We start from the raw sequence: 13,115 nt of genomic DNA, 5'->3' as shown, positions 1-13,115 counted from the left end.
CTCCTTTCGCTCTGCATCAGTTCCCGGAGGTCTCTCCAGTTCGCCTGGAACTTCTCCAGTTTATTATTCCTTTTAGCACAATAGTATTCCATCACCCGCATATACCACAGTTTGTTCAGCCATTCCCCAATTGAAGGACATTCCCTCCTTTTCCAATTTGTTGCCACCACAAAAAGCGCAGCTATGAATATTTTCGTACAAGTCTGTTCATCTATGATCTCTTTGGGGTACAAACCCAGCAATGGTATGGCTGGGTCAAAGGGCAGGCATTCTTTTATAGCCCTTTGAGCATGATTCCAAATTGCCAGCCAGAATGGCTGGATCTTTGTCCTCACTTTTGTCTTCCCACTGGTCTTCAATAATTCTGCAAGAGAGTGAGACTTCATATCTATCAGATTGGCCAATATGACCAAAAAGAAAAATGATAAATGTTGGACAGGTTGTAGGGAAATTGGGACACTAATACACTGTTGGTGAAGTTATGACCTGAGCCAACCATTCTGGAGAGCAAATATGGAAGCATTCCCAAAAGGCCATAAAATGTGCCTTTGACCCAACAATACCACTACTGGGCCTGTATTCCAAAGGCAACAGAGAGGGGGGAAAGGACCTACTTTTATAAAAATATGTTTGGCAGCTCTTTTTGTAGTGGCAAAGGAGGAAACTGAAGGGTTGTCCACCAATTGCTGAATAAGGTGTGGTATATGACGGTTATAGAATACTATTATGCCATAAGAAATGATGAACGGGATGAGTTCAGGAAAACCTGGAAAGACAATATAAACTGATGCAAAGTGAAGTGAGCAGAACCAGAAGAACAGTGTCTACAGTAACAGAAATATTGTACAATGATCAACCATGAAGGACTAAACTATTATCAGTGAAGCAAAGTTCCAAGAAAACTCCAAGAGATTCATGATAAAAAAATGTTCTCCACAGTCAAAGAAGAAACTGTTGAAGGCTGATTGCAGATCAAAGCATTCCATCTTTCACTTTATTTCCTTCATGAGTTTCTTATTGTATGTGTAATATGAGATTTCTTTCATGGCATGAGGAACATGAAAAATGTATTGCATGAAAACAATGATCTAACATATATCAAACTATTTACCATCTTTGAGTGAGGTGGGGAGGAAGGAGGGAAAATCTGAATCACAAAATATCAGAAAAAAGTTGTCAAAAATTGTTGAAAAAAAATTTTTAAGAGATGGAATGAGACTGACTTTGTGCAACCCTACCTCACTCAAATCCAAGTCAAAACATCCCTGCAGTATCATTAGTCCTCTTTGAACAATATCAGGTGTTGGATTGTGTCTAAGGACTCTCCCAAAAGAGAGTAATAGAAAGATGCCCAAGGCATAAGATGAACCAGGTATGCGACAGTTATTTATTTCCTATTCACAAAAGAAATCTAAGCACAGAGCACTCACAAGTATTGGCTTGACAGAAATAAACAGGTGGCAGTAATTATTTCTTTAATCCTCTCCTAGGAAGTTGCGGCTTAAATGTCATCTAAACCTAAGGTCTCTTGCAAGACTTCCGAGAAAGCATTTTACATTGCATCCTGGTGAATTAATTTGCACAAAGTTACACAACTGGTTGATGGCAGAACCAGGAGCAGAACCAGGACTAGAATCCAGATCACCTTATTCTCAGATTCAGTCTATTCCAGTAGACTGCTTCAAACACAACTAAAAAGTTTCTAATGCTTGAGTCAAATCTGGGTCATCCTAACTCTAAGTCCAGAATTCCTCCCATTTATACCTATGATCTCTGCATGGAATCAGTCAACAAATCAATAATTTTTTAATTAAACACCTATTATATGCTAAGTACTGGGTATACAAACACAAAAGATAAATAGTTCTTGCCCTCAAGTAGTTTACAGCCAATTTGGGAAAATTAATTAACTAATAAGACATCACTACAATAAACAATCAACTACCTGTCCTAGCAAGAGAAAAAAGTACTAACCTATATTATTCAGAAATGCAATGGAAAGTGAATGAGAATCACATGAGACACTATAAGTGAAAAGATTTTATGAACTCTAAAGCACTAAAAAAATAAGATGTAATTGTTTTCATTATCATTACCTTCTTAGGGAAGAAAATAAGTACTTATTTTGTTTTAACTTGACCAGATCAAAGCCTTGAATAACTTTCTGAAGTAAGTATGATTTTATATTCCCCATGAGACATTTAAATTTTTTTTCCACAGAGACTGATCCACTGTGGCACAATTGAACGTAATGGACTTCTCTACTAGCAACAATGCAAGGATCCAGGACAATCCAGAAGAATTTATGAGAAAGAACTCTATCCAAATCCAGAGAAAGAACTGCGGGATTAGAAATGCAAAAGAAAAATATATGATTGATCACATGGTTTGATGGGAATATGATTGGGGATGTTGACTTTAAATGATCTCTCTGTTGCAAATACTAATAATATGGAAATAGGTCTTGATCAATGACATATGTAAAACCCAGTGGAATTGCTCATTGGCTCAAGGAGGAGTTGGGAGGAGGGGAAGGGAAAGAATATGAATCATGTAACCATGGAAAAATATTCTTAATTAAATAACTTTTTAAAAATTAACAATTTTTTTTCAGCTACATGTAGAACTAATTTTTGACAATTGTTTTTTGATATTTTAAAATTCATATTTTCTGGCTCTTTACCCTGCCCTGCTTTCCTGAGGAGGTGAATAGGTTGCACCCACACTTTCAGGTAATACATATTTCTATATTGCTCATGTCATGATAGAAAATACAATAGAAATCTCATGAAGGCAATGTAGAGGAAGATGGCTTGATTTGCACTCAGATTCCAACAGTTCCATAAGACATTTTATTAACTTAGCCCAAAAGATGATTTAAAACAAACACAGTACATAGGAAGTCAATAGAACATGAAGTGTCCCTTGTCAAAAGAGATGTGAAAGTGTTTTGTCAATGAAAGATCTCATTTAGCAAATATATGCATTTCTTCCCCATCTAAACAAAGGTCTTGAGTCTTGGAACTAAATGATCTGAAGAGGGAAAAATAATACTCAATCATATATTAAATGTTCCTGTCCAGTATCAATAAAGAAGCTTTAGAAACAATATGTTTTAGTTTGTATAGAACTATATCTCGAGGTTGTCTCTGCCTTCATTGAGGATTTTTTTAAATGTCTCTGAAATCATCTATCATCTAAACAAACACTATAGAGGACCAATTATGTTATTAGCTTGACAGAACAAATGAAATAATGATTCGGGAACAAGATAGCTATATTTATTCTAAATTTCATATCCTACATGGTGGCGCAAAAACTTATTGCAATTAAAAAAAAGATTAGGTAATTCAGGATAATGGGAATGCCATTTCCATTAATTATCTTCATGATTGTGTGCTTGCTAAAGTCTTTTCATTGGGATGGCATAGGTTTTGATGACCATAACTATGGCTGAGCATTCAATCTAACCTTTGCAGCTGCAAAAATAAAAAAAAATCCCCAAGCTGGGTAGAATGGTTCTTTCCAAGTTCAATCAGACCAGCAACCTTTTCCCTAAACCGAATCAAAATATACACTGACCACTGACCTTCCCTCTGCAGAAATATGTTTGATCAAATAATTAGGAGGTCAAAAAACAAAAAAGTAGGGCTTTTAATCAAGATGAAAGGAGTATTAGTATTGCCAAATGAAGCAGTAAATTCAATCTAATAGCAATATGCTACAAAGTGTATCAATATGAAGTGAAGCATGTACTCTTTATAAGAATTGATGGCCTCAAATCCAATAAAGAAGAGTTCTGATAGAGGGAATCATTTTTGAGAAAGTCATAGAGATCAATTGTTAGAACATAATTTGCCTTTCTTCCATTAAAAATCTTCCATGAATGCCTTTTGGTGGCAGGGGGGCAACTGTGGCTTCTGCAGTAGATAGAATGTGGACTTGAATCAGGAAGACTCATCTTTCTGAGTTTAAATTTAGCCTCAAACTTTTGCTAGTTGGATGGGCAAATCTCTTAACCCTGTTTGTCTCAGTTTCCTCATCTGGAAAATGAGCTGGTGAAGGAAATAGGAAACCAGGATTTTGCCATGAAAACTCCAAATGGGGTTCCAAAGAGGTGGACAAAATGCTGAACAAAATGCTTGTATACATATATACATATATATTGCATGTCAGGTTCTACCAAGCTAGTTACCTGTTTGCTAAGCTTCTGATATAGAATGTCTCCTCATTTAACTCGGGGGGGGGGCGTATTCTCTGATGATAGACATACTTTCTTTTACTGGTCCCATATACTGAGCTTGGTAAAGAATACAAAGTCAAACCTGACATTATTTGAAATCGTGTTACAATATCTTTTATTTATTTCAACGATAATTATTCAATGTGTAAATATAACTAGGTTTTCATTTGTTTTCTTATAAAACCAGGTTAGATTTCACTGCTTCATACTTAATTTATGTCTAAATAGGTATCTTTATTAGTTTTCTGTGATTAAAACAGTAAGAGGAAGTATGTCTGTTTTCAGAGAACCTGCCAAGTTAAAGTAGGAGATATTCTGTATCAGAATTATCTTCAAATCTCCATTCTTCCTCACCTCCCAAATATAATCAATTGAAAAGTCTTGTCAGTACTACCAATGCAGTATTTCTCACATCCATTCCCTTCTCTACTCAGTGGTCTCCATCTTAATTCAGATCCTCATCAGCTCTGATCTAGAATATTATAATAGCTTTCTAATTAGTCTCCTGATTCAGGTCTTTCCTGATCAATTCTCTGCACAATTATTAAGTGGATATATGGATTACTACCCTTCCTAAGAAGCTTCTGTAGTTCCCTATTGCCTCTGGGATAAAATCCAAACTACTCTGCTTGGAAAGTATAACTATTCACAATCTGGCTCCATCCTTTTCTTCCTAACTGATTGCATGTTACTATCCTCTGCTATGGGCAGCTGGGTGGCTCAGTGGATTGAGAGCCAGGCCTAGAGACTGGAGGTCCTAGGTTCAAGTCCGGCCTCGGACACTTCCAGCTGTGTGACCTTGGGCAAGTCACTTGACCCCTATTGCCCACCCTTACCACTCCTGGGCTAAGGACGGTCCCTAGCCTGGATGAAAAAGGAGGAGGGTTGGGTGTGGGGCTAGCAACCCCACCCTGTAAAAACTACATCTGCTAAAGAAACTGCAACCTAAAGTAGGGGCAGCTGGGCTAGCTCAGTGGATTGAGAGCCAGGCCTAGAGACGAAAGGTCCTAGGTTCAAATCCGGGCTCAGACACTTCCCAGCTGGGTGACCCTGAGCGACCCATTGCCTACTGGTTGTGGCCCTATGCTCCTAGAATGGAGTCCCAGGATTCCCAGGATAAAAAAAAATCCTCTGCTATGGCAATGGTAGGTGTATTCAGTTATTTTCCAATCATGTGCCACTCTCTGTGACCTCATTTGGAGTTTTCTTGGCAAAGATATTGGAATAGTTTGCCATTTCCTTCTCCATTACAGATTTGAGGGGTTGGTACAGGGGATGATATTTGTTCTGACCGTTCTTACTTAATCAATTTAGTAAATATGAATTAGCTTGATAATCAATGAATAATTATGGAGGGAAGCACATTTGTGGGGGCTAGTGAGTTACAGCACTAAAAAAGACATTTGCCCAACTCTTCAGCATTGACCCTAGAGTCCCAAGAAGACTGTAGCTCTGGAGTATCTACTAAATTGGAATAATAGCTCCAGAACCTTGATACATTTCCCTAAAATATATATATATATATATATATATCATATTTTGTCTCCATGCATTTGCACAGGAAAATCCTCTGTGCTATAATGCTCTTCTGCCTTAGACTTACTTCTTAGAATTCCTTTTTCTTTTTGATGCATAGGCAAGTTTCCATTTCCATTTCTATTTCCTAACTTCCTTAGCAGTTAATCACCCTCTCTCATCCCAAAATTTCTTTGTATTTACTTATCTGTGTACAATCTGTGTATAGCAGTTTCTTTTTTGGTAGAACATATACTAAGGGCAGGAATTATTTCACTTTTGTTTCTTTATCTTTAGCACCTATCACAATTCCTGACACATAGTGAGGGCTTAATAGATATTTGTTGAATTAAATTGAATCCCCATCTGTTAAAGATCTTCTGGCTTGACATATAAAGAGAAAACTCAGCTCCATAATTAGAGAAGGCATCTCTAACTCTAGCCAGTCATCTGGTCCCTTGACGTTATTCTTCATAAGGGGAATGAATTAGAATGTCTTATGGTGACTCTAAAAAAGCAAAACAAACTCAATCTACATTTTTTAAAAGTACCAACTATGTAGAAGGCACTGGAAATATAAAAGAGGAAAAATTCTTGACCCTCAAAATCTTGCATTTGAATAAAAACTCCCATTTCTCTTTTGTTGTTGCTGGTCAGTTTTTCAGTTGTGTCTGAATCTTTGTGATCCCCTTTGAGGGTTTTGTTGGCAAAGATATTGGAGTGGTTTGCCATTTCCTCCCACAGTTCATTTTACAGATCAGAGAACTGAGGCAAATAGGGTTTAATGACTTTCCCAGGATCACACAATAAGTGTCTGAGATTAGATGAACTTAGGAAGATAGGTCTTTCTTACCTCATGCCTGACATTATCCACTGTGCCACCTAGCTGCCCCTCATATTTCAATACTGTTTAAGATTTGCGTTTTCTTCACTTCCAACTTCTGAAGTTGTTAGTACAAGTATTTCCAAAACAGCCCATATGCTGAGGGGTAAAGGAGGGTACTAGTAGTCCAGTTCCCCTTGGAGGCAGGACAATTGAGCGAAAATAGAGTGAGAAAAGCCAGAGACCCAGTAGGTTTGCAGTGGCTGATCTGAAGTGCCATCTGCTGATTTTAATCTTTATATCATTTTTCTCAAGATTACATCAATGTTGGCATGAATTTCATTCCCACCATACATCTTATCTTTGGAGACAATGTGTTAGGTGTATTTGATGTATCTCTTGGGCCACAGTGGTGAGAAAGTACAGGCTTTTTCATGGGAGACAATTTCTCCATATTTCATTCATTTTTCTTTTATGTTAAAGTACTGTACCGAATCAGGTCTGGGGGGGGGCGAAACTTGGAGATTGTTCTTATTTTTTGCAGGTACCTGTGTATGGGAATCTGAGTTAGAGTTTTAAAATCTTTAACATTAACTCACTATATGCTGGTTTGTTGTGAAGTGACTTCAGTGGAAGTTTCTGTATTATAACATATAAGTGTGGGGTTTATTTAGGAGTTTGTGGGAGGTCTGTGGGTGGCCTTGCCATTAGCCTGTATTATTTTTCTGTGTTTCCATGGGGCTGAGTAAGGGTACTGATTACAATTAATTTCAGTAAAAGGGAATGTTAGTGAGAAAAGAGTCACATGGGGAAACTGAATGGAACATTCATCCTTCTGACACCTGCTGTGCTGGTTTTCAGAATTGGTTATGAGCTGTGCTAAACGTCATGGGTTTTGACAGCTTCCTGCACCCATAATCACAGTTATAAGTATCATAGGCTGGATTTACCCCAGGGATCTTGAACACTAAATCTAGAAGTCTATTCACTCTACCACAGTGCCTTTCATTCTATGGTTAAACTGTTACTCAAAACATATGTCCTTTGCAATGGTGTTAAGGAAAAAACACTCAAGGATTTCTTCCATTAGTTGTGTGATCTTGGGCAATCATCTCTCCCTTCCTATAGGAAGTCATCTAAATTTTGCAGTGGCCAGAATATAACTCAAAATCAAGATTTTTGTCCTATATATCTCTTCCCTTTTACAGCCAAATTCCTAGGAAATGTTTATATTCATTACTTCCATCTTATCATTCACACCCATTTCTCTGCCTTTTACAATCTATCTCTCAAAATCACTAAACGGCTTTCTAAATTTGCCAGTGACCTATTAATTGCCAAATCTGTTAGCCTTTTATTTTATTGGCATGACCCACCCATGAATAATCAATATTCCTAGTTTTTTAGGTTTATCTTTATTTTTGTCAGTAGTGTTTTGTAGTTTCATTTCTATAATTTTGGAGTGTGGCTCGGTAGCTAAACTCCCAGATATTTTGTACATAGTAAGTTACTTTGAAATTAATTTCTTTTTCTATCTCTTATCACTTCATTATATTGTTAATAAACAGAAAAGCTGATTTTCAAGAGTTTATTTTATATCCTGCTGCTTTGTAGAAGTTATTATTTCAATTGGGAGTATGCTTCAAACATTTTCTATTGGTAATCAAAAAATGTTTGGAGACTACTTACTGTTCTAAGTAATAACAAGCCACTGCATATGAGAAGTACTCTTTCATTCTTTATGTACCTAGAGAGAATGAGGGTAAGGCCCCAAGTACAGGGAAGGACTCAGATATAATAAGAGCTTGATTTTTGTGGCTTGAAGAAAGGCAGAACAGAAATCTCTGTCCTAACTCTTCTCCAAAGAAGACTTTTATGCCTGCCAGGAGGGAGGACAGGAAATTATGGCTAAAGGCTATTCTGCTCTTCTCAGAGAGAAGGTGCTGGGTTAGAAGTATTTTTTCTATACTACATTAATTTCTATATAAGGGCTGTAGTTTAGAGAGAATTCATGTGTATTTCTGTGTTCAGGTTTGGGCTAGGGGCACTGCTTTTTACATTTTTTTGTTCTTAAGAATCCCAATGAATGGCTTCCTTTTTAAATAAAATTTGATTAATAGGAAAGTGACACAAGGACTCTCTTCCTGCCTATGTCTCTTCCTATTTATGTTCATCAGATGAGGAGGAGGAGTAGATAGCTTGATGGACCACTTCCTAATTAGCTATTTACGAATTAGAGATGTCAGAATATTCAAGGGTGAGGCTCCTAAAACTCTTATCTATAGATCTGCTGATAGAGTTTTGGGGTCTTTGGTTATTCCACAGGGCCTCTGACCCATCACTTTAAGGATTATAATGCTGGCCTAATCAATAAACTAATATTCTTGCCCAAATCAAATAATTTTACTGGAACATTTTATTTAATCAAACATTTTGTGGGAGGAGAAGGTGGGGGCATTGGTGAGAAGCAAGAGACCTCCAGCCCTTTCAGTGTCAGTCCCTTTTGGGGTTCTTGAAATACCAGTCTTCTTTAGGACTCTTCCAAAAGGAGTTCCTTTCCAGGCTCTTGAGTCAAAATAATTTTAACCATAACAGGTACTGGGCTAGACATTGTTTATCTGCTCCATTAAATATTGTTTATTATGAGGAATATGATCAGATTCCATCTAACTCCTTTTTTTTTAAATGCTTACATTCCATCTGGGAATAAATACTATGTATTGGTTCCAAGGCAGAAGAGTGGTAAGGGTAGGCAATGGGGGTCAAGTGACTTGCCCAGGGTCACACAGCTGGGAAGTATCTGAGGCCAGATTTGAACCTAGGACCTCCTGTCTCTAGGCCTAGCTCTCAATCCACTGAGCCACCCAGCTGCCTCCTCCATCTAGCTTCTGATTGCTTTGCCATTCCTAGAGGAGAGATCCAAAGCTCCATATCCAAGGCTCAATTCCTTTCCTACTTAACACTAGTTCCACAAATAACAAATTAGCAAATAGTAAAGAAACAAATTTACCCAAATCATAGCAAAACAGAAATCAGAGTAGGTATACATAGGAGAATATATACCAGACAATACAGAATGTGGGATCTCTCCCATTGGGAATGGGTAACATGTCAACCAAGAGAGAATGTCCTGGGGACATGATAAAGACTGTCTGTTCCTCTTCTGTCTCCCCAGAGTCTTTTCCTTTAGCAACCTGTGGTGGCATCAGCCTCCTCCATCTTCTCTCTTGAAGATGGAAACCAGGAGTGCCCAAAGTGACTAGGTGCTTGAAGAGTCCTGGAGGGAACTCCTTTTTGAAGAGACCTGAAGAAGATTGGTATTCCAAGAGCCCCAAAGGGGACTGACTGAAAAGGCTGGAGCTCTCTTGCTTCTCACCAAAGCCCCCCTTCTCCTCCTACCAGTAAGAAGAGAGTCCCATAGGAATGGGCTTAAAGGGTAGGGATTACACTCACAAAGGTGATTATAAATAGCTTATTTATATAATTGGGGTGTTTGAGGTGTTCATGGAAGACTGGCTTGCTGAGTTCTTTTCAAGGACTACTTCCCTCCTTTGGTGTGCACCTGCCACCTAGCTCTCACCTCTAGTTCCATGAAACTATAAAATGTGTGGCAAGCAGCACACCCTGTAAACCATCTCAAGGGGACTAAACCAGGTTGAGGGTAACTGACAGTCCTCAAAACCATTGATGATTTGGGGGGATGTCTATCCCAAGCATGTGAAAACTTCCCCCATTGGAATGAACAGATGAGGACAATTTGTTCAAATACTAGGAAGGTGGTTGAAGCAGGCACTGTGGAGCACTTAGATCTTGGTTAGACATCAGAGAAGCCAAGGTCATCCTACTGCATCCAAAGGCATTATCAGTCTCGACTTTTGCCTTGTCATTGGATTTCGATTACTGGAAGAAAGAGTGAGGTTAATTACTTTGCACAACTTTGTCTCACTTAAATCCAATTTATGTGCAAGTCAAAAGACATCACTAGTGATGTTATTTTGAACATCTTCCATTATGAAGGACAACAACCAATCAACCAACCAACCAATTCACATAGTGCATTGGAGTCATTTCATGAAGGTGGAGATATTGTTATCCTCATTTTATAAAAATAGGACCTGGGGCATCCCCAGACTAGCTATCTCAGATTTAAAGCACTCTTTAGATCAGCACCTACGAAAATAGTTAATTCATATGTCCACACCAATGTTTTTACTTATACTAGCCAGTCAGAAGGCACATTCATTCAAAGTCAAAAGCATATAATAAAATAACCTAGCAAATAAAGTGACAAAAATATCTCCTTCCTATAAATACATGTTGTATATTCTCAGAAGTTACTACTCATCTAGCAGGGAAAGGTACTTTATAAAACTTAAAGGGTTATACAAAAGTGAAACTTCTTAACTTAAAATAAGAGGTGTCCCCAAAGTCTTCAAGAAGTTTTCAGCTTATTAAAGCTCAAGCTTAAAGTTGTACTAACACTTTTTGAACTCTAATAACAAAACCAACTAAAGGAAGGCATTGATTGATCTTAAGTTGACTTAGAGGTATGTTTTGTTCTAAGTCTTCTTGCTCTTAATCCATTTTTCAAGTCATTAGCTTTCTTAACCTTTTACATATTTTCATTAAAAAAAGAGGATTAAGAGAAAAGTAGGAAAGGATTTTAGTGGAGGACATTGTGTTGTGGGAGAAATACACGCAAGTTTTAAGCAGGGTCTTGGACCAAGAATGGGAGACTCAAACTCTGTTCAATCCAAAAGTAAGAAAATAATTTTAATTGAAGAAAAAAAGGGTTTTTGGTGATATAATAGCCTAATCCTTGATGGAATAACCTAGGGGCTGTTATAAGGAAAAGAGGATTTGAGCAGGTGAGCAGGGTCTGCAAGGAACAGATGCAGATGCAGGAAAAAGATTCTAGAATGTGAGAAAAGAGTATGAGGCACTTGACCAAGGGTTTGAGCTGGGTCTTTCTCTGGTTTTGACCTGGAGGGACTCTCAGCTTATCCTTGGTGGCTGTTTCTATTTTGACTTCCCATCCTACCTGTTACTTGTTGGAGCTTTGCTGTTGTTAGCTGTATCCTCCTGTAATCCTGACCATCTGACCTTCTGATTTGTAAGATCAGATCTGGTTCCTTTCTGGATTCAGGACCTTTTCCCTTTGTCCTGCCCTGCTTAACTGCCTAAGACCACTACCTGAAACACCAACAAGGGCGGGGGGGGGGGGAGGTTAGTGCAGCTTTAGCTAGAGTAGGACTGGAGATTTTTAGGTCAGATAGGCTTAACGTAGGAAATTACTTTGAAGACTTCCCGCAAGAGAACAACTTTAGATCTGGGGTTTTAGGTAGTTGATTTAGTGTTAGGGTTATTTTTACCTTTTCTGGTTATAATAAATAGCCCATCCATCCCTGTTACTGAGTGGTCTGTGTGTGTTATTTCAGTGTTTGGCTCTGCCTGCACTGGGCTTTGTTGGCCTTCCCAAACCAGTGATCTTCTGTTACTGGCCCTATCTGAAACATCTGGACCCATTCCCTAAAAAACATTCTTAAAGGGTTAATGGAGTAGCCTTAGGGCTGATGGATAAGCCCAGAAGCTAATAGTCTCTCTGGAGCTGATGGAATTGCAGCTCTCCAGATGGGGAGGACCAGCTCTGCTGTAGAGTAGTAGCTGTGGCTAAGGGTTACCATATTTATATGGGTCTGGGGGCTAATAATCTCTCATTATGAGAAATTTTCACCTTTCCCAAAACCCCTGGAAAATGGGAATGGCCAAATGCAGGTGGAGGTGTTTTTTGGGGTTTGACATGTACATCATAAGGAATAAGGAGCATGAAGGTCTTGTTCCTATTACTACCCCTCACTGCCTACTGTCAAACCCCATCATTCTCCACTCTTAAAGCCCAGAAGTCAAGAAATCTGGGGAGAATGGGCAAAGGTCTCAACTTCTGTAACTTCTTCAGATTGAGTTGGAATGTTGCACTGGCCCTAGATGAATCTTTGGAAAGGATTGATGGGCTTGCTCCAGGACATAGAGAGTGGTTGCTGGTGGAATGGCATTGGATAATACCATCTGAAGTCTAATAGAGTATAACTGAAAAAGAAACAAAATTAATGAGAGCATTCAGAATGTAGAGACCAAAAATTCAGGAGGAAGAATATTATCAGTGAAAGAATAAGGAGAGGGGCCAGGATGGAAAAGAAACAGGAGTTCCATGAGGATCCCAAGTTTGCAAGTATTTGTTCCCTTGCCACTGTCCTGACTTATAGTGGGTGCTCAGAAGACGATGTGGATCCCAGTTAGAGTCTGCAGGAAATTTTTACAGTCACCATTAGATTTGTCCCACCCTTCCTGATGAACAAACAAATCAGTGAACCTCTGACCTCCCTTTTTGAGGAGAGAGGTAGAGATGAAATATCAGGCCAGTTGAGTTGGATTTTGTCCTAAGATGTCACTATCCTGATCTTAAGTCCCTTGTAGTAATACAGAATAAATGAATATGCAGACATAGTAAAATATGATACAATAACAATTAACAGC

The sequence above is a fragment of the Gracilinanus agilis genome, chromosome 3 (genome assembly GCF_016433145.1).
Source record: "Gracilinanus agilis isolate LMUSP501 chromosome 3, AgileGrace, whole genome shotgun sequence".
NCBI classification, from domain to species: domain Eukaryota; kingdom Metazoa; phylum Chordata; class Mammalia; order Didelphimorphia; family Didelphidae; genus Gracilinanus; species Gracilinanus agilis.
Note: the sequence above shows the minus strand (reverse complement) of the source record.